Source organism: Meles meles, chromosome 12 (genome assembly GCF_922984935.1).
Source record: "Meles meles chromosome 12, mMelMel3.1 paternal haplotype, whole genome shotgun sequence".
NCBI lineage: Eukaryota > Metazoa > Chordata > Mammalia > Carnivora > Mustelidae > Meles > Meles meles.
Genome location: NC_060077.1, coordinates 33,661,923 through 33,682,100, shown reverse-complemented (window position 1 = coordinate 33,682,100; position 20,178 = coordinate 33,661,923). Strand labels below are relative to the sequence as shown.

At 41.5% G+C, this 20,178-nt stretch overlaps 1 protein-coding gene across 8 annotated transcripts in view; it reads left to right on the top strand.

Annotated features, from left to right (window-relative positions):
- LDLRAD4 (low density lipoprotein receptor class A domain containing 4) overlaps positions 1–20,178 on the top strand; it is a 431,068-nt gene that overhangs the window by 87,406 nt on the left and 323,484 nt on the right. The window contains exon 1 of one of the 8 annotated variants that reach the window (XM_046024294.1): positions 2,476–2,536. The exons of the other annotated variants lie outside the window; for them this stretch is intronic. The gene's annotated coding sequence lies outside the window, so the exon portion shown is untranslated. Of the gene's footprint in view, positions 1–2,475; positions 2,537–20,178 lie in introns of those variants that run through there. 8 annotated transcript variants of the gene reach the window in all.

The window sequence follows — 20,178 nt, the reverse complement described above, 5'->3', positions numbered from 1 at the left end:
TTTAGGGTACTCTTGTAGGGGTGTAGAGACAAGGGGGAGTCCACTGCTCCTGGGCTCCTCGACAATGCTGTTCCCCTCAAAAGAGGGGGTGGGTTGAAAGGTTGCCTACCTGTGGTCACCTGATGCTTGCACAGATCAGTCTTTCATGGTAAAGGGGCTCTGTTGGCTCTGTCCGGAGAGAAATGCCTCTATTCAGGAGAATGTACTGGAAATAGGAATAGCTGGTCATAGCCCATCTGGTTCTACGCAGTGTCTGACAAGTTTTTGGCCCCTGAGGAATTCCACCCTCCCCAGCCACAGCTTCTGGTCCTTGCTTATCTCTGGAGAGCCAGGGTTTTGAAGCCCAGCCAGTGCTTTCTTACTGGTGGGGCTAATCCAGAGCTCGGAGAGGAAATTGTGGCTTTTCTTCCCATGCTTCCACCCACCTTTGCCTGCTCAACCTCTTGAGGCAGAATGGACGGTTGTGGTGGGAAACTGAACACTTGTTGTGGGGCCCTGGGAACAAAAGTGGCAACTTCGGGGTGCATGGGTGGCTCCGTCGGTTAATTGTCTGCCTTCGGTTCAGGTCATGATCCCAGGGTCCTGAGATCCCAGGTCCAGAGCCCTGAGTCGGGCTCCCTGCTCAGAGGGAGTCTGAGAGGAGTCTTCAGAGTCTCAGAGTCTTTCTCTCCTCTGCCCCTTCCCCCCGCCTCCCCACCTCATGCTGTCTCTCACGTGCACTCTTTCTCTCAAATACATACATACATACATAAAATCTTTAAAAAGAAGAAGAGGGGCAACCTCTGCTCTGATGGTCTTTTGTCCTAAAGACATGGCCAAGGAAGGTCTGTGATTCAGGGGCCAGTGCCTGTACTGAGTGGTGTTGCTGCCCGTTGTAGGCTTGTCCCCGTGGAGATGCTTAGAATCATCTCGGCTTATTTTGGGGGCAGGTATGCGAAAATTGGCCATGAAATGAAAACTTGAGTACTCAACAGCAGGATAAGCGAATTTGGTATCTAAGTCATCTTTATATTGTCAGCCACCTTTTTCAAGAATTCCTTCGTTCTATGAACACTCAACAGGATTGTTCAAGCATGCAAAAGGAATACTTTGTGTTCTATTTTAATGAAGGATTTCAACTTATGGAGACCTTCATTTGGTCTTAAATTTCTCAAGCTGAACCCCTCTTCTGATCAGAGATGGGCTGTGGTGAAAAAGAAAGTGTGGTGACTGGGGAGCTAGCAGCTAGTTCAAGCTCTGAAACCAGTTGCTAACCAGCAGCGTTACTTTAAACAGCTCACGTTACAGAATTTCTGAACACCTGAGGAGTGTGTGTCTTTTCCATGTTTATATCCTTGACATACAGCATGTGCCTGGCAGGTGTAGGTGCTCAGCAAATGTTTCGCCAACAGTGGAAGGAGAGGGTGGGCCCAGAGCCTAGCCCAGCGTGTGTTCAGAATAGCTTTAGGAGGCGGGCAAAAGGAAAGATTTTCCAGTCAACTGGATTTTACAAATACTGTCTGTTAAATCCCTTTCTTGGAAATTTTATTTATTTATTTATTTATTTATTTATTTATTTATCTGGTCAGGAGGGCAGAAGAGTCTTAAGCAGGCTCTGGACCCAGCACAGAGTCCCTGAGGGGCTTGATCTCACAACCCTGAGATCATGACCTGAGCTGAGATCCAGATTGGATGCTGACCTGACTGAGCCAACCAGGCACTCCCCTTTTTTGGAGATTCTTTTTTTTTTTTTTTTTTTTTTAGATTTTATTTAGTTATTTGACAGAGAGAGATCACAAGTAGACAGAGAAGCAGGCAGAGAGAGAGAGAGAGAGAGAGAGGGAGGGAAGCAGGCTTCCTGCTGAGCAGAGAGCCCGAAGCGGGACTTGATCCCAGGACCCTGAGATCATGACCTGAGCCGAAGGCAGCGGCTTAACCCACTGAGCCACCCAGGCGCCCCCCCTTTTTTGGAGATTCTTAATGCACCATGGGCATATTAGACTGAGAAGTCCTGTGGTAAAGAAAATCTCAGTGTTGTTTAATCCAGAATTTCCTAATCTTTCACACAAGAACACCCTTTGCCTGCAGCTCCATGAAGCTGGAGAAACGTTTCCTGGACCAGAATACCTTGAAGGAGACTTCCTGCTGGAGTATTCTAGAATTTGAGAGCAGGGGTGGGTTGATGGGACATATTTAGAGGGGTATAAGTTAATATAACGTTGAAGTTTGGGGCGAGAGGAAAGGGTAGGATTAGTCTCTCAACAGGGCTCAGACTCCAGATTTTGGAAGTAAACATTTTAGGGAAACATTTAGGAAGTAAACATCCTAGCATGACCCGGAATCTCTGGTAAAGTATTTTATCTCCCAAGCTGATCTCACACATGCACAGAGAGATGCTCATCTTGTCCTTAGGGAACCTAGCTCAGCGGACCGTGTTTCTGTCATGCTCATGAACTTTTTTTCTTTTCCTTTTTAGCAGATTGTAAGTGTCTTGCAAGCAGGACTCTAGTCAAAACTCTGTACAGCTCTCCTGGGCACCGTTCCTGGTTATTCACCAGTAAGTGATGAAAATGCTGAAAGACGCTGTAGAAACTTGGTTTCCACTGTCCCCTTCCTTTTTCTGTAAGGCCTGAGATGAGCACCGCTAATGGGGCAAGCAGGAGAGTGTCCAGTTGTCCCCTGTCCCAGGTGTGCCTCTCCCCACAACGTCAGCTGCAGCAAGTGGGTTTGATGGTGCCTGCCAGGGAACATGCCCCAGTGGTATGCTGCTCTCTACTGACCACCCACTGCTGTCTCTGGGAACCCATGCCCCTGCCCCCAGAGTTGTCTCCACCCACTCCCCCTCCTAGATAAGTACATATAAACGCGATTATGTTTAGAAGCTGAAGCATTTGAATAAATCAGATGCTTTTGCCCAACCCTAGAATAAAGACTGTAGTTATTTTAACAACAACAACAACAAAAATCCTGCAGTCTTCAGCTATTTCTGGATGTAGACTGGTAATTAGCATGCCATTTGTAATTCATTGCTGTCTCAGGCTGTTTGTTTCCTTGTTCCAATGTAACCCAGTTTGGGAGGCTAGGTTTATTTCATTTGGAAATGTGATTTTGTGGAGACCTCTAAAATGCCATCGTAAGATTAATGGTTTTCTGTAGCCCAAGTTTGCCAAACCTGGTGTTTGTAGCTCAGTTATTAGTCTTCAGCAGCTCTGTGGAGGGGAGTAACAGCTTGTTAGGATGGTATTCTGTTTCCAAGAAAAGTGTCAAAAAGCAACTGCTTCAGGAAGGACTGATACTACCTGGGGTAAGTGACACTTCAGGAGAACAGGTAGCTTTGGGATAGGTTAAGGAGGCTTTACATTGTTTTACCTGTTTCAGTGTTTTTCCTGGGATATATTTCACTTTTTTAGTTCATATATTAACTGATGTGCATGAAAGCCAAATGCAGAGGGTGCCTTTTGGAAATACTGCCAGACTGAAAGGAAAATGTTTGCATTTGTTTTTGTAAGGAGCAGCCAGGTGAGAAGGCTCCTGGAGACAGCCTAGCCCCCCCCCCCCCCCCCCCCCCCCCCCCGCCCCAGCCTTGGTCTCTCCCTGGGGACTTCATGCTTGCTCTCCAGCTGCAGAGGGAAAAGAGGAAAATATGCAGTTACTGTTTCTGTTTTGGAGTGCTGGGACCTGCTGCTGGTTGTAAAATGAGAACTTGGCCATGGTCCAAAAGGAAAGCTTTTGGTTCCTTCTTTTTAGAAAGATTTATTGGGGGGTAGTCTTTAATGAATAGACTGATTCTCTAGATTTCTCCGGCAGTATAAGGCTGTCTGACTCTGGCGGCTCAGTTGACCCTATAGTTGCCAACAGTAAAGGCACAAGGCGGGCTGGAGCGCAGCGTAAGGAGAGCATGTGTGAGACTACACACCATACATGGTCTCGATGCCTGCCTGGCCATCTTGGGGTTACCCATGTGTCTTCTCATATCCACTGAAGGGGAACTAGATTAACTTTGCCCTCTGAGGACTTAGCTTTGGATGAAGGAAAAGAGGAGCTTTATTATGCATGAGCTAAATTTTTCTCAACTAACTCTCCTGCCCCTCATTTCCCAAGATGATACAAAAAAAGAAGGAAACTAAAACAAGACAAAACAAAATAAAGCACTTCTGTGAATGGAAAGCACATGCGTTGTTACCAATGGATAGCTTGATAAAAGGGTTTAGATAGATGAGCACTAGATTTTATTAGGAAAGAATTAAAGTGGTTCTAATTGCCCTGTAAGATATGATGATAAGAAGGAACTAGCTCAAATTGTACAGAGGCCAAGAAGTCATGCAAAAACTATGGCCTGAAATGTTGGAGAGTGCAGTTTATCACCAGGGAAAGTCATTTCTGGAAATTTTTAGGATTCAAAGGTAAACAGCTGGAAAAAATTGAGTACAGTTCTGCACCGTGCAAGGATGCACCCAGGTACCTCCATCCAGGTGGGTCGTCTGTGATGTCAGACAGAGTCTTTCATGCCAGGACCCCTGGGGGGCTTTGCGGCTTCCCTTCTCAGCTCTGGTTGATGCTGTCGAAGGCATTGGACTTTCGATACCGCACCGTGCCAGACTGTGGGTCAGACCACCTGGACAAGTGCTGGGGAAGAGGCTCGGGAGGGTGGTTGCTTTCCAGACTCATCCCTGTGCAACAAGACCAACCAGTCATTCTCATCCGATTAATCCAAAAGGTTTCAGCTCTTTCAGCTTTACCTACTGCAGTTTTAAGAAAATGGATTCCATGTGTTTTAGTTTCCAATTATGATATTCAAGAATAATTTCTGTTTTCTGAAATTCCTTGTTGTAGGAACAGGCTCAAGGATAGAGGATGGGTAAACTAAGTACAGTGAGGAAATATTAAGGATTCCCTGAGAATGGGGAGGGGTAAATGACGGAGGAAACAAAAAGAACATCGGAGGAAAGTGGACATATAGTCTTCTTATGCATCAGCTTGCTGATATGGAATCTGGTATAAAAGAAAACTGTGATATGTTTAAAAAACTCATTATTTTTGTTTTTCTTAAGTTAGGTGATATCATTATATGGCTCAAAAGTAAAATCAATTATCAAATGTATTCATTCAGAAGGCTACTTCTGTCTACTCTGTCTCTGTCCCCATAGTCACTGTTATTGTTTCTTATGTATCTTTCTAGAATTTTCTTACCTATTTATGGATAAATTTGAGAATATATCAAGCATCACCCTTGTCTATCCAAAAGGTCTCATACCCGTTTTTCTGCACCCATTGCTTTTCATGTTTAATGTATCTTGGAGATCCTTCCACATCCACATCAGCGCATACAAAGCTTCCTTCCTGCTTATTCTCTCTCCTTTCTGTCCCCACCGCACCCTCCCTCATTTACAGTTGCCTGGTGTCCCATTTAATGCACATACCGTAATTTATTGAACTGGTCAGTCCTCTATTGATGAACATTTAACTGATTTCCAGATTTGCTTATATGAACAAAATACCATGAATAACATATTTCATTTCACTAAATTACATTGCACTTAATTACATGCAAGCATAACCTTAAGGAATCGTTAAATCAGAGAGTATATGTATTTGTAGTTTTGATTGACATTGCACACCCCCATCATCAGTGGGTGAAGGTGCCTGTTTTACCACATTCTTAGCAGTAGACCATGTTACTACATTTTTGGAGTTTACCGAACAGGTAGGTGGTAAGTGGTGCCTAAATGTAGTTTTAATGTACATTTCTATTATTAGGAGAAGTTGTGCACTTTTCACGTGATTGTACGAGCCCTTTCTGTTCTTTCTGCACCTTTTTTTCTCATGGATTTCTAGGAGCATTTTGTATATCAGGGAAGTAGATTTTGTGATAAAACTTGCAAATACTCTTTTGAAGTTTTTGTCATTTGTTTTTATACTGATTTTTACCAGACTGAAATTTCTGATGTTTATGTGGTTATATTTATCATTCTTTTCTTCTGTGGCTTCTGGATTTTGAGTCATAGTTAGGAAGGAATTTCCAACTTAGCTGTAGAAGCACACAGTGTTGTTTAGGATTAACTGGTTTTAGAAATTCTGTTGGTTTCTGTTTCTAAAACCTAAAAATAACAGATTATTCAAATTATATTTGTTTTTTTGTTTAGTGTGATTTGTATTTGTCCTTTCTTCTTGACTTTATTTAACGTATATTTACTACATTTTTCCATTTCTCATAACTGGAAAGAGATTTGAATTGCCACCCAAAGTGGAAAATGAAGGGCATGCTCTCAGTGGGGTGGATTAGATTTATGGAGGGTTGTATATGGCCCTGGCTCCTGTGAGTGGTTCTGCCTGGTGGGACGAGGCACTGTCATGGAAGAAAAGTGTAGGGTAGTCTAGAGTGCCTTGGAATGCTGGTTACAAATACCCAACAAGTAGCCTTGGAAATTCACAAGTTGGATGAGGATGAATTGGCCAGTGAAAGTCGAATTGGCCAGTGAAAGTCACTTCCTATTCATTCTGGTTCCCAGTTTTTCTTGCAAGCAATTATTAGATGTGCCCAGCCTGTTATGTTTATTACTTACAATTCTGTTTTTCCCCATGTGAGTTTATTGAGGATTTGGGGGTTGGTTCATGGGAAGGAGTCTGAAATGACACAGTACCTCATTCCTGTGGTACTCAATAGTCATGTGGTAACGACGTTAAAGACCTTAAAAAGACAAATTAGGGTGGGTCGGATAACTTAGACCTTTGTGAGTGATATTGTGATTTATAAGAAATATATATATTTGATAATTCAGATAACCAAAATATATTTCTTATATATATTTGGTCTTTGTTTATAATTCCCAATGCACAGCTTCTAAAACCCTTGGAATTTCCTAAGCATTGAGAGTGATAAAAGGTGTTATTTGTTATGTTAATGAGGAAACTTTTGAAAAGAATTTAAGGATGGGTAACCAGTGGAGCTAACCTGGTGAAAGAGGATTGGGACTTTTAGTCCTTCCCTCCCCCTTCCCATCTCTAGGGAGGGGAGAGGAGCTGGAAGTTGACTTAGTTGCTAATGGCCAGTGATTTAATCAATGTAATGTATGTAATGAAGCCTTCATAAAATTCTAAAGGACAGTGTTTGGAGAGCTTCCGGGTTGGTGAATACCCAGAGATCGGGGAGAGTATAGCACCTGGAGAGAGTTTGGAAGCTCTGTGCCCTTTCCCCATACCTTGCCCTTCCGGCTGTTTCTGAGTTACATCCTTTTTAAATGAAATGATAATCTAATAAGTAAGATGTTTCTCTGAGTTCTCTGAGCCACTGTAGCAAATTAATGGAACCTTAGGAGGAGGTCCTGGGAACCTCTGATTTTATAGCTAGTCAGTCAGAAGTACAGGACCTGCATTTATGACTGACATCTGAAATGCAAGGAGGAGGTTCTAGGAACCTCTCATGTATAGCAGTTAGGTCAGAAGGACAGGTAACAACTTGGGCGTACGACTGGCCCCTCAAGTGGCATGGGAGAACAGTGTTGCAGGAGTGAGCCCTCAGCCTCTGGGATCTGATGGTATGTCTGGGTAGATAACATCAGAATTGAGTTGAATTCTCCTCGGACACCATGGTGTCCAAGAATTGCTTCATTGTGTGGGGACCCATCCCCGCATGCGCCCGCGCGCGCACACACACACACACACACACACACACACAGGAATTGGTCTCAGAACAATCAGTTAGAATGAGATCTTATATATGATCCATCTTTTTGGAGTAAGCATTTTCTACAACTTGGGAGATGGAGTGAAAGTGGGGTCTGAGGGACACTGGGAGTGATACAGGAGAGACGGGAAAGAGGGACTTTGGGATGACTGTATTTAAGACTGGAAAATACCAGCTAGTCTGATGTCTACCTTTATGAAAAATGATTTGTTCAGGATTCAGCCTGTCCCTGCTGGAGCTGTTACCAGCTTATACTGGCTGTTATTTTTGTCAACTGTAGTAAGTCTGACTTGTCTGTTGGCAGGCAGCTGTTTTAACTAACTGTATATCATTTTAAGCAAATGAAGGTGACTTTTTAGCATCAGGTCTTGAATTCCTGCCATTGAACAGCCTCAACTAAATTCCATACATGGTTGATTCTTGACTGTGTGGTTGCCAATCACATAGGTGTAGTTGAGCAAGCCTGTGGTTTATCGTCGTCTTCTCCCTCCTCTTACCCCCTTCTTCTTGCTATCCTTCATTTAGCATTTCTCCACTGGTAAACAAATTTAGGTAAAGTCAGAAAAATTCAGGTTGGATGATTTTGCTCAGGACAGCACTCCAGGTAGCAGTAAATTTTCAGGGCTCTGTGGAAGAAGAGGGCCTACAAGGGTGTCAGAGAAGACTGATGGTCAGAGAGAGACTGGGAGAGTGGAGTCCTGATAACTGTGGAGGGGGACAGGCAGGTGCTGTCAGAGCATCAGACACTGCTGAGAGGTCATATAAGACAGGGGCTGAATGGTGCTCATTGAATTTGGAAATCAAGAGGGCATTGGAAAGTTTTACCAGAGCACTTTCAGAAGGCTGGCTGTGGGATAAAAAGTGAACATTCTGCTCAGTTTTGAAAGTTCCTTGCTCACAGACCCTATTGAATGGAAAGGCTGACCCAGGGGAGGCCGTTGTTTACTTAAGATCATCTGTGCTATATGAACTATTGCATAAATTATCACAAAGTTGTCATTGTTGGACCTGCTGGTGTAATATGAAATGCCCATGTGACAACTTCCAAGCTCTTGCCAAATATGAAGTTTTTAAAAAAACTTTTAAATTCCAGTTAATGGTGTAGTATAAGTTTCAGGTGTACAATATGGTGATTCCGCATTGGCGTACATCACCTGGTGGTCATCACGAGTGCCCTCCTTAATCCCCATCACCTATTTAGCCCCCAGCACCACATAGATACGGTAACTATCAGTTTGTGCTCTATAGTTAAGAGTCTGTTTCTTGGTTTGCCTTTCTCTCTCTCTCTTTTTTGCTTTGCTAGTTTTTGTTTCTTTAAATTCCACATGAGTGAAATCATATGGTATTTGTCTTTCTTTGACTGACTTGTTTCGCCTAGTGTAACAGTCTTTAGCTCCATCCATGTTGTTGCAAATGGCAAGATTTCATTCTTTTTTATGGCTGAGTAATATTACATTGTATGTATATACACCACATCTTTATCCATTCACTTATTGATGGACACTTGGGCTATTATAGATAATGCTGTTGTAAACATAGGGGTATAATTATCCCTTCGAATTAGTATTTTTGTATTCTTTGGGTAAATACCCAGTAGTGTGAAGCTAGATTTAGAGTAGTTCTATTTTTAACTTTTTAAGCCAGTTCCTTACTCTTTTCCAAAGTGGCTGCACCAGTTTGCATTCCCACCGATAGTGTAAGAGGGTTCCCCTCTCGCCACATCCTTGCCACACCTGTTGTTTCTTGTGTTGTTGATTTTAGCCATTCTGACAGGTGTGAGGTGGTACCTCATCATAGTTTTGATTTGTATTTCCTTGATGTTATGTAATATTGTACATCTTTTCGTGTATCTGTTGGCCATATGTATGTCTTCTTTGGAAAAATGTCTATTCATGTCTTCTACCCATTTTTTAACTGGATTATTTGGGGTTTTTTGGGTGATTATTTATTTTTTTCTAAGTTCTTTATATATTTGGATACTAACTCTTATTGGATATTGTCATTTGCAAATATCTTCTCCCATTCCTTAGGTTGCCTTTTAGTTTTTTTTTTTTTTTTTTGGAAGATTTTATTTATTAATTTTAGAGAGTATAGGAATGGTGAGTGGTGCAGAGAGAGAGGGAAGAGAGAGACTTTCAAGCAGACTGTGCTGAGCTTGGAGCCTGATGTGGGGCTAGATCTCACAACCCTGAGATCATGACCTGAGGTGAAATCAAGAGTCAGATGCTTAATTGACTGAGCCACTCAGGCCCCCCTATTGCCTTTTAGTTTTGTTGATTGTTTCCTTCACTGTGCAGAAGTTTTTTTATTTTGATGTAGTCCCCGTATTTTATTTTTCCTTTTGTTTTCCTTGTGTCAAGAGACATATCTAGAAAGAAGTTGCTACAGCCAATGTCAAAGAAATCATTGCCTATGTTCTTTTATAGGATTTTTATGATTTCAGGTCTCACATATAGGTCTTTAATGCATTTTGAGTTTCTTTTTGTGTATGGTGTAAGCAGGTGGTCCAGTTTCATTCTTTTGAGTGTTGCTGTCCAGTTTTCCCATCACCATTTGTTGAAGAGACTGTCTTTTTCCCACTGGGTATTCTTCCCTCTTTGTCAAAGATTAATTGACCATATAACTGGGGGTTCATTTCTGGGTTTTCTATTCTGTTCCATTCATCTATGTGTCAATTTTTGTGCCAGTACCATATTGGCCTAACATACAATTTTAAAAAACAGTTTCTATTTGTGATTTATCGATACCCAGAAGTGAATTTGTTATATGTGTGTGTGGGGGGGGGATTATGCCTTTGTTTTGTTTTTTTGGATTTACTTATTTATTTTAGAGGAAAAGAGAGGGAGAGAGAACAGGAGAGGGAGAGGGAGAGAGAATCTCAAGCAGACTCCATGCTGAGCATGGAGCCCAGAGCGGCACTTCCTGTCACGACCCAGATCATGAACTGAGCTGAAACCAAGATTCAGATGCTTAACATACTGCACCACCTAGGTGCCCCTTATTCCCTTTCTTTGTGACTTGAATCCATATGACCCTTATTCTACAGGGTCCATCTCCTCCAAAGAATTCTATCACTGAACTTAAAACTACTGATAGATGATAATGGGATCACTTAAAGATTCATTATGAGAAATATAGAGCTGGGTAAATGGCCAAGATAATAGTGTTTTTGATCTGCAGATTGGCATTATCCACTTCTTTCAAATTAGAGTGAAGACAGGAGATGCTGTTAGGCCTGCTTGGGCTTGCAGTCAGGGGAAAGATAAGAGTAGGACTGTGTTTGCTCTAATAACCAAAAGAAAACCTAACCCTCTCCATAGCCAGGGAGCACTTCAGGGATTTTTGTTTGTTTGTTTTTTGTTTTTTGCTATTATTACATTTAATTTGCTTATAGAGTTTGCCTTTTAATTGTTCATTCATTAATTCAACATTAATCCAACTAACATTTTGTGATACATACAGTGTGGGGATGGCTGTCATGGTAGAAAAAAATATATATAGGTAGAAGACACAGTCCTTGCTCTCAGAGATTTAACAGTCTGATCTGATCAGAGAGGCCATTAGCACTGGAGTGGAATGACCAGTAAATTCCCCTTGAGGTGGGGTTGGAGGAGGAAGCCTTAGCTGGCTCTGTGCTTTTCTTATCCCCTGGACTCCTTTCTACAAGTGGTCCTGGCCTGAGTTCCTTGTCACTGGGTCTCAGGTTTCCAGGTTTCTTTTGCTGTTTGCATCTGGAATAACAGCTTCCAGATGGGTTTTGACATCAGTTTTGTGTTTTGGCATGTTTGGGTTTATATTATTTACAGTAGACAGTCTGAGAAATATAATTTTTTAGTTTTGAAATTAGCATATTTACCTTTGCTTATTTTTAAATTTTACTTGGGAAACTTGGCAGAGTTAAATTGCCCTTAAGAAGATGATTTGGTGTTTTGGAAAGATGCAGGTTTTGATAGAAGTAAAAGTTCAAATTCCTGTTCCACACTTAGCATTAATTACTGTGGCCTTAGACAAACTATTTAACTCACTGAGCCTTTGTTCCCTGCTCCACAAAATGAGGAGAACACTACCTATCTGGAGGGCTATTATAAAGATAAGGACAAATTAAAAGCCTTGACTATTATTGGGGAAGGCAGAGGATCCATGTGACCTTTCTTATTTTATATTTCAAATCCATTCATTCATTCATTCATCTGCCCATTTTACTGTTGAGTCAGAGTGTATTGGGTGCTTCCTATATGCCAAGATGGGGCACAAATATGAATAAGTTTCCATCCCATCCTTAAGTAGCTACTCAGGGGGCTGACTTTCAGTCTCCTCAGGATGGGGCAGCAGATCCCACTCAGGGCCTTCTGATACTCTGCTTATAGATCCATCCTTATGTGAGAGAGTACTTGTGTGTCCTGGAAGCAGCACTGAGAGGGAGGTCCTGCTGGTGGTGGTGGCAGCAAGAAGCTCTCATGTCCATCAGTTCTCTTTGATGTCAACAGCTCTCTTCCATTGACTCTCAGGGACCATTATTCTTCAGGCCATTGGTAGCACCACTTGCTTTGGCCAGCAAAGCTGACTTTTACCCCAGTTTTATCCTCAAGAGTGCAAACTGCACTGAATGATGTTTTCAGTTGGTCATTACAGTGTGCTCAAGTGAGATTTTTTTGGGAAAAAAAATTTTTTTTTTAATTTATTTGTTTATTTGACAGAGAGAGATCACAAGAGAGAGGCAGGCAGAGAGAGAGGGGGAAGCAGGCTCCCCACTGAGCAGAGAGCCCAATACGCAGCTCAAGCCCAGGACCAAACTGAAGGCAAAGGCTTAACCCACTGAGCCACCCACGTGCTCCTCAAGTGAGATTTTAAAATAACCTTTAGGGGGTTCTTAAGAGGTAAATACATTAGGGACTGTGACAATGGGCAGTACCATCTGGTTTCCTTGTCTTTCTGTTTAGGAAAGATGATAGATTAGCCTGGAGGTGGAGGAAATGCTCCCAGGCCTGACCAGAAGGAGTCCTACATATTCAGGTTGCTTTGGAAAAATCTTCCTGAGTCATCCAGATGCCCATGGCTAATCTGTAAAATAAAAATCCAGAGGAAGCTATATACTATTGGAACTATGGGAAAGCACCATTAAAAAAATAAATTCAAAGTTAAACTACTGCATAATTTTCCTCTTAAAGTTATATGAATGAGATGTCTTAAATAATTATAATTATAAAACCAGTGGGGAAAACTCTTTCTAAGCTTCAGGTGTATTATATGTCTTGTGTTTTTTTTTTTTAATTTTTTTAAGGTTTTATTTATTTATTTGAGAGAGAATGAGTGAGAGAGAGCATGAGAGAGGAGAAGGTCAGAGGGAGAAGCAGACTCCCCAAGGAGCTGGGAGCCCCATGCGGGACTCGATCCTGGAAGTCCGGGATCATAACCTGAGCCAAAGGCAGTTGCTCAACCAACTGAGCCACCCAGGCGCCTGTGTCTTGTGCTTTTTGTTTAAGCTTAGAGCTTGAGAGAGATGGTAATAAAATAATATAAAAGAAACACAAGGTTCTATTTCTGTGTGATTTTCCTTTTTTTTTTCTTTACCTTTGATCATTTTACTGATTGTTAACTACAGGAAGGGATTGGCCTGCTTTGTGTTCATCTGTGGGGCTGGATCTACAAATGTAAGCATTTTTGGTGACGAAACACTAAAGAGGGCCTCCATCTTCATAGAATTGGGGGGTTACTAGAGAGGATCTGTTATTTTGTTCATCTTTTGCTATCTCTATTCTTTGGATGAAAGGACAAGCTTGCAAAACTTTCTGCGTCCTCATTTTCGCATAGACCTTTGAGAATCAGCATGTGTGGCTAACCTGTTTGGGTTCAGACACCTTGCTTGGCCTTACATTGGAGGCTGGGGTCAGTTGCACCCTAGCTCTCTGCCACAGCCGGCTGGCTGGCTTCAGCGGTGTGGTCATTAGGGAGGGTGGTTATGGGCTGCAAGTACCATTCATATGTGCTCTTGACCGTTCTCTTCTTTTGGCAAATGAGCAGTTTTGGGTTGTTTTTATCTCTGTGGTGAACCCGATTTCCCCGTGATAAACAGTTGTTTAAAGGACTGTCTTCCCCTGCAGTCTTCCCCACAGTGGGAACGGGAAGTTAGTCTCCTTGGCATTTGTGTGCATTTCATTTGAACAAGAATATTTTGCACCTGTTGATGTACTGCTTTTTAATTGTTCACAGCTATTTTCTCTCTCTCTCTTTCTTTTCTTTTCTTTTTTTTTTTTTGTCTTCGAAATTGTAAGGACTTTGAGGACAGTGATGTTTCTTCCTCGTTTTGCCTTTGCTCCCTTTATCTCATGCTTGTCTGCATGGCGGTGTTCTTAAACCAACCCCGTACAGGGGTGGGCTGATCCTCTCCTCCGCTGAGTGATATTTTAGTGCCAGGGGTGAGGAAAATCATTTCTTTTTGCAGGTTGGGTTTTTTTTTTTGGTTGTTGTTCTTTGTTTTTTGTTTTTTATATTTTGGAAGTCAGAAATGGAGGGAAGCAAGAGAAATCATTATTATTGTGAACTAGGTGGATCCAAAAAATATCTTTCCACTGTTCTCAGCCCATTCTTTAGTAATATCTCATGCATAAATTTAGCACAAAATTAGTGTTTAAAGGTCTGTTATCAAATTGTTAGTATCAGGTGGAGAAGCAACATCTTCAAGTCATCCCAGTAATGAATTTGGGAATCGGTGGGGCTCAAGGGGAACTATCTTGGTAGAATTTATGGGGTTTTGACTTATTTCCTAACAGACTGGGATTTCTCAGTCACAAGTAGATTAGAAAGGACACTTTAAAAGAAACTAATTTAAAAATTTTTTAAATTCCAGTATAATTAACATACAATGTTATATTAGTTTTAGGTGTACAATGTAGTGATTCAACAGTTCTATATATTACTCAGTACTTATCAAGAGAAGTGTACTCTTAATCCCCTTCACTTATTTCATCCATTTCTTAACACACCCTTTCTCTAGTATTTAATAGCCTGAGTGTGTGTTTGTTTGTAAAAGAGACTATTCTTGACCTAAGAATATTTTATGAGTTAGAGGCAGCAAAGGGATATGAGCAAAGGGCTCTGGAAAAATGGTAGTTGTTTTTATATTGTTAAACCATGTCAGATAGTTTATTTAGAAAGTGTTCTTTTAATTTTAACACTTCTTGTGATGTGGCTGTTACATTTGTAGTAGTATATGTGTAAAAAGAATAAAAATGACTTAGCTTTATTTTGAAATATTAACATTAGAAACTGCACATTCGTTGAAAAAGTGTTATCAACAAGAATTAAACAGTAGTCCCCACTGGCCCAGTGCATTTGGAAACTGGTCTAGTGATAGTTAAGCATGGCCTGTGAGTGCTGCGTGTTTTGGAGATGACAACAGGTAAACCAGTTTTTCAACTTCCTCTTGGAAGATTGACATATGTATCTAATCAGTAGACCCTTGGAGTGCCTGGGTGGCTCAGTCAGTTAAGCATCAGACTCTTGATTTTTGGTCAGGTCATGGTCTCAGGGCTGTGATCTCAGGGTCATGGGATTGAACCACTGTAGGGCTCAGCCCGCAGCAGGGAGTCTGCTTGAGAATCTCTTTCTCCCTCATCCTCTGCCCCTCCTCCTTGTACACATGCATGTGCTTCCTTTCTCAAATAAATAAATATCTCTTAAAAAAAAAAGTAGACCCTTTTCTAGGTGGTGTGCATAGGCTGACTTTGTGTAAACCAGGAGAGCTGCTCTCCCTCCCAGGTGTGCTCAGAAGGTCTCAGGTCATTGCTTAGAGGAAGAAAGCTCTACCTCTTTTTCTCTTGGGTAGTTCCATAGGCCATAAGGGTTTTTAATGAGGTATCAAGCCTTCAGAACACCAGATTGCAGGCTCCCCAGGTCCCATGTAACTCCCCTCTCCATGATGCGTAATGCTGGAAATAACAGTCAGGAATAATGGACTATTGGGTTGTGTGCCCTGCAGTCCATGGGGGAAGAAGAAGCCTTGCTTGAAGGGTTGTAAACCAGGCAAGTCCAACCCCAACATTTCACGCATGTGAACCAGGTTGCCTCTATCCATGAAGTTCTCCTTAGAAAGCCCCGGGTAACATGTAGATAACTGACCACTTGAGTAACCCTGCCTTTTCCTTCCTGTTCTTTAAGTCCTACTCTTACGTCTTAAATTTGCTAATGAAGAGTGAACCCATGAAATCCTAAGCTACCCCACTCTCAGACCCTAATAAAGGCAGATCCCTAGGTCTGTGGTCTCTCCCTTTCTTTCTACCTCTAACTTTGCTGTGTGGCTCTCAGGCCTGCCATGTACCCTCCAAGACCTCTGCGTAATAAATCTTGTTCTTCAGAGTTCCTGGATGGTTTTTTGCTTTGGTGCATTTTGCAGTCATAATCAGAACCATAAGGGCCTGTCAACCTGCCACAAGTAATATGGTTCAGGTGAGTGCCTCAGGCATTCCTACCAACAGCATCTCTTTTAACGCTCCTGCACTCAATTCCAAACTCTGTGTGTGTGTGTCTGTGTGTATGTCTTTGTGTGTGTGTGCATGCAGTCCCCATCATCAGAGTGTCCAAGAATTCAACTCAGTTTTGACACTACGCAGAGATAGTATCAGATTCCACAGGCTAAGTGTTCAGTCCTACAAGACTGCCACTCCACCCCCCTTCACATGTCAGTTGCAAGGCCCCAGGCTGTTTATTACCTGTGCTTCTGACCAGCAGGCATAAGGAAAGATGGGAGGATCCAAGGACCTCCTTAGGTTAAAATAATTGCTGGAGTGACTTAGAGAAAGAACTCAGAGAAACACTTATGTTTACCAGTTTATTAAAAGATATAGTAAAGGGTGCTCGCTTCGGCAGCACATATACTAAAAAAAAAAAAAAAGATATAGTAAAGGATGCAATCAGTAGCCAGAAAAAGAGACATATAAGGGCAAGGTCACAAACAGAAAGAATCTCTGTCCTCATGGACTCTGAGCCTGGCTCAGTGGCATATGGAAGCATTCTGGTTCCCCATCCATGGAAGAACTCTGAAAAAAGGACTAAAAAGGCTGTCCTCTTGGTTTTTTATGGAAGTTTCATTACATAGTCATGATTAATAAGTCATTGACCACTGGCTGATTCAATCTTCAGCCCCTCTCCCTCCCTAGAGTTCATGGGGCAGGGCACTAAATGTTCCAACCCTCTAATCACTTGGTTCTCCTGGCAACCAGCTCCTGCCCTTGGGTGAGTTTCAGAAGTCACCTTTATTAATAATAAGACACCCTTTCACCTTCATGACTCAAGCTTTTTCAGGAACTATGGGTGAAGACCACATATATCTGAGAAATGTATTTTGGTTATCTGGATGACCAAATATATATTTCTTATAAGTCATTGTATGGCATAACAGAGCTGGTCTTTTCTTCCTGAAAGTGAAGACCTGCTTACCAACAGTTCACAGATGAGACTTGAAAAGGGGAGGATTGTTTCCAAGCTTGGAAAATAAACATTGGATGGTGCTTGACTTAGATTGAGAGTACAGGCAGAATTGTCCAGACAGATAGGTGGAATTGAGTCTTATGTTTATGTCTGATTATGTGGCTTAGTGACTGGAAATATGGAGCAGGTAGGCCCGGAAGGAAGACTCATAAGCCAAAATGGGTTGGACCAGATATAAGGAAGTTGGATATATGTAGAGGTGAACCCAGCAGTGAGAGTTGGCAAATCCAGGTTTGTCAAACCCCAGGAAATATTCAGAGTTGCAATCGGAGCAGGGCAATATATGTAGTAAGCCTGGGCAGAATTCTGATGAGTAGTTGAAATAATTGGATCCTACTTATCTGGGCTTTTAAATCAGCAGCTATTTAGCTATATAACTTTGAGGGCTTTTAGAGTAACTTCCAAAAGAAGAGAGATTTCTGAATAGGAAAGAGCTCCAAAGATGAAAGCCACTAGTTCATTTCTGCTTTTAGTGAAAGTGGAGTAGCTTATAGGTCAACTTTACCATAAAGCCATCTTGAAAAGCTGGAAAAGTACAAAAAAGGTGGCCAGGACTTGAGGAACCAGGGTACTGAAGAGAAGGGAAGCATACCGATCAAGCCAACATTCTGTGATGGTTTTCTCCTTGACGTATTTGGTCCTTCATAAGGGCTCTGGGAATTGAAAGACAAACAAATCAAAACGAAAGTGTTTTTCAAGAAGCTGGGATCATTAATGGAGCTGTTGGCAGTCCTATGTGGAGACAAAACTTGGAGTTGGAACCATGAAGAGTGTTGTGATCTTGGACAGAGGGGAAGAATGTTAAGATGAGTCCAATAATCTGCACTGCTGTTCTCTTCAAGGTTTTGCAGATGTGTTAACTGCTCAGAGGTTAAGAAGTGAAAAGAAAGCTATTTTTTTTTTTATTAACATATAATGCATTATTTGCCCCAGGGGTTCGGGTCTGTGAATTGTCAGGCTTACACACTTCACAGCACTCACTATTTCACATACACTCCCCAATGTCCATAACTCAACCACCCTCTCCATACCCCTCCTCCCCCAGCAACCCTCAGTTTGTGAGATTAAGAGTCTCCTATGGTTTGTCTCCCTCCTGATCCCATCTTGTTCCATTTTTTTTCCCTCCCTACCCCTCAAACCCCCCACTCTGCCTCTCAAATTTCTCATATCTGACAGATCATATGATAATTGTCTTTCTCTGTTTGACTTATTTCGCTCAGCATAATATCCTCTAGTTCCATCCATGTCATTGCAAATGGCAAGATTTCATTTCTTTTGATGGCTGCAGAGTATTCCATTACATATATATATATATAATGGTCACATTATGTATATGTATATATATATATATGTATATATACACACACACACACCCCACATCTTTTTTTATCCGTTAATCTGTTGATGGACATCTAGGCTCTTTCTGTAGTTTGGCTGTTGTGGACATTGCTGCTATAAACATTCGGGTGCATGTGCCCCTTCGGATCACTACATTTGTATCCTTAGGGTAAATACCCAGTAGTGTGATTGCTGGGTCGTAGGGTAGCTCTATTTTCAACTTTTTGAGGAATCTTCATGCTGTGAGAAAGTATTCTTAAAGGCTGAGAGGTTAAGCAGGCAGTGAGTAGGTTCTGGGGAGACAAAATTTGGAAATTAGGACTTGTCAAGGAAAAGGAGACCTGGTAAGCACTCTAGGCTTCCTGCTAGGGTCTGGCCTCCCCTAGGAGTAAGAGTAAACTTGAAATACGGCATCCCTCACAAAAGACTGAAATGTTGCTTTGAACCAGTTTAACTCAGAGTGGATTATAGCGGTCCGTCCCAATTTTAATAACCTGCCAGAAAGCAAAAATAAATCATCTCTGAAGAATAACATCAGCCAGACTCACAGATTGTCTCATTAGTTTTTGATACACAATGTCTGGCATTCAATGAAAAAATCAACAGGGATGCTAGGAAATAGGGCTAAATGATTAAAAAAAAAAAGTAAAAATGCTGAAAACAGCAACAGGTGATCCAGCTATTAAAATAATTAGGTATGGATTTTGAAAGAGCTGTCATTAATATGTTCAAGAAAGTAGTTGAGAATTTCACAGGTGAAATGGAATGTATAAAAAAGGGACCCAGATGGAATTGCTGGAAAAGAAAGACACAGTAAATAAAATGAATTAAATAGATAAATTTGATAGCAGATTGGACATAGGAAATTAGCAAACTCTGCAATATAGGCCAATAGAAAATATTCAGACTGAAACATAGAGAGAAAAAAGAGTAGGAAAATAGAAGGGCATAGGAACCATATGAGACACAGTGAAGTGACCCAGGATGTGTGTAAGTAAAGAGAAATGATGAAAGAAGAGACAGATTGGGGCAGAAGCAATGTTTGAAATGATACTGTTTGAGAATTAATCTCAAACTGTAAAACGATATTAAGTCAGAGATTCAAGAAGCTCTACAAACTCCAAACATGACAAATACAAAGAAAACGACACCTAACATCATAATAAAACCAAAACACAAGGAGAAAGTGTTAAAAAGCAGCCAGAGAGTTCTCTAACCAGGGCCCAGCAGAATGGCTCCTGCAAAGAAGGGTGGTGAGAAGAGGGCCATTCTGCCATCAACAATATAGTGACCAGAGAATACACCATCGACATTTGCAAGTGCATCCAAGGAGTGGGTTTCAAGAAGTGTGCCCTTTGGGCATTCAAAGAGATCTGGAAATGAAGGATATGGGAATTCCACATGTGTACATTGACATCAGGTTCAACAAAGATGTCTGGGCCAAAGGAATAAGGAATGTTCCATATTGTATCTGTATGCAGTTGACCAGAAAACATAACAAAGGGTGAAGATTCACCAAACAAACTCTATACATTAGTTACCTGTATACCTATCACCACTTTAAAAAATCTACAGTTAATGTGGATGAGAGCTAACTGCTGATTATCAAAGGTATAAAACTGCAGTAGGGGAAAAACATACATTATCTTAAAAGGGCTACTGTAAGACCGGGAATAGGCTTTTCCGCAAAA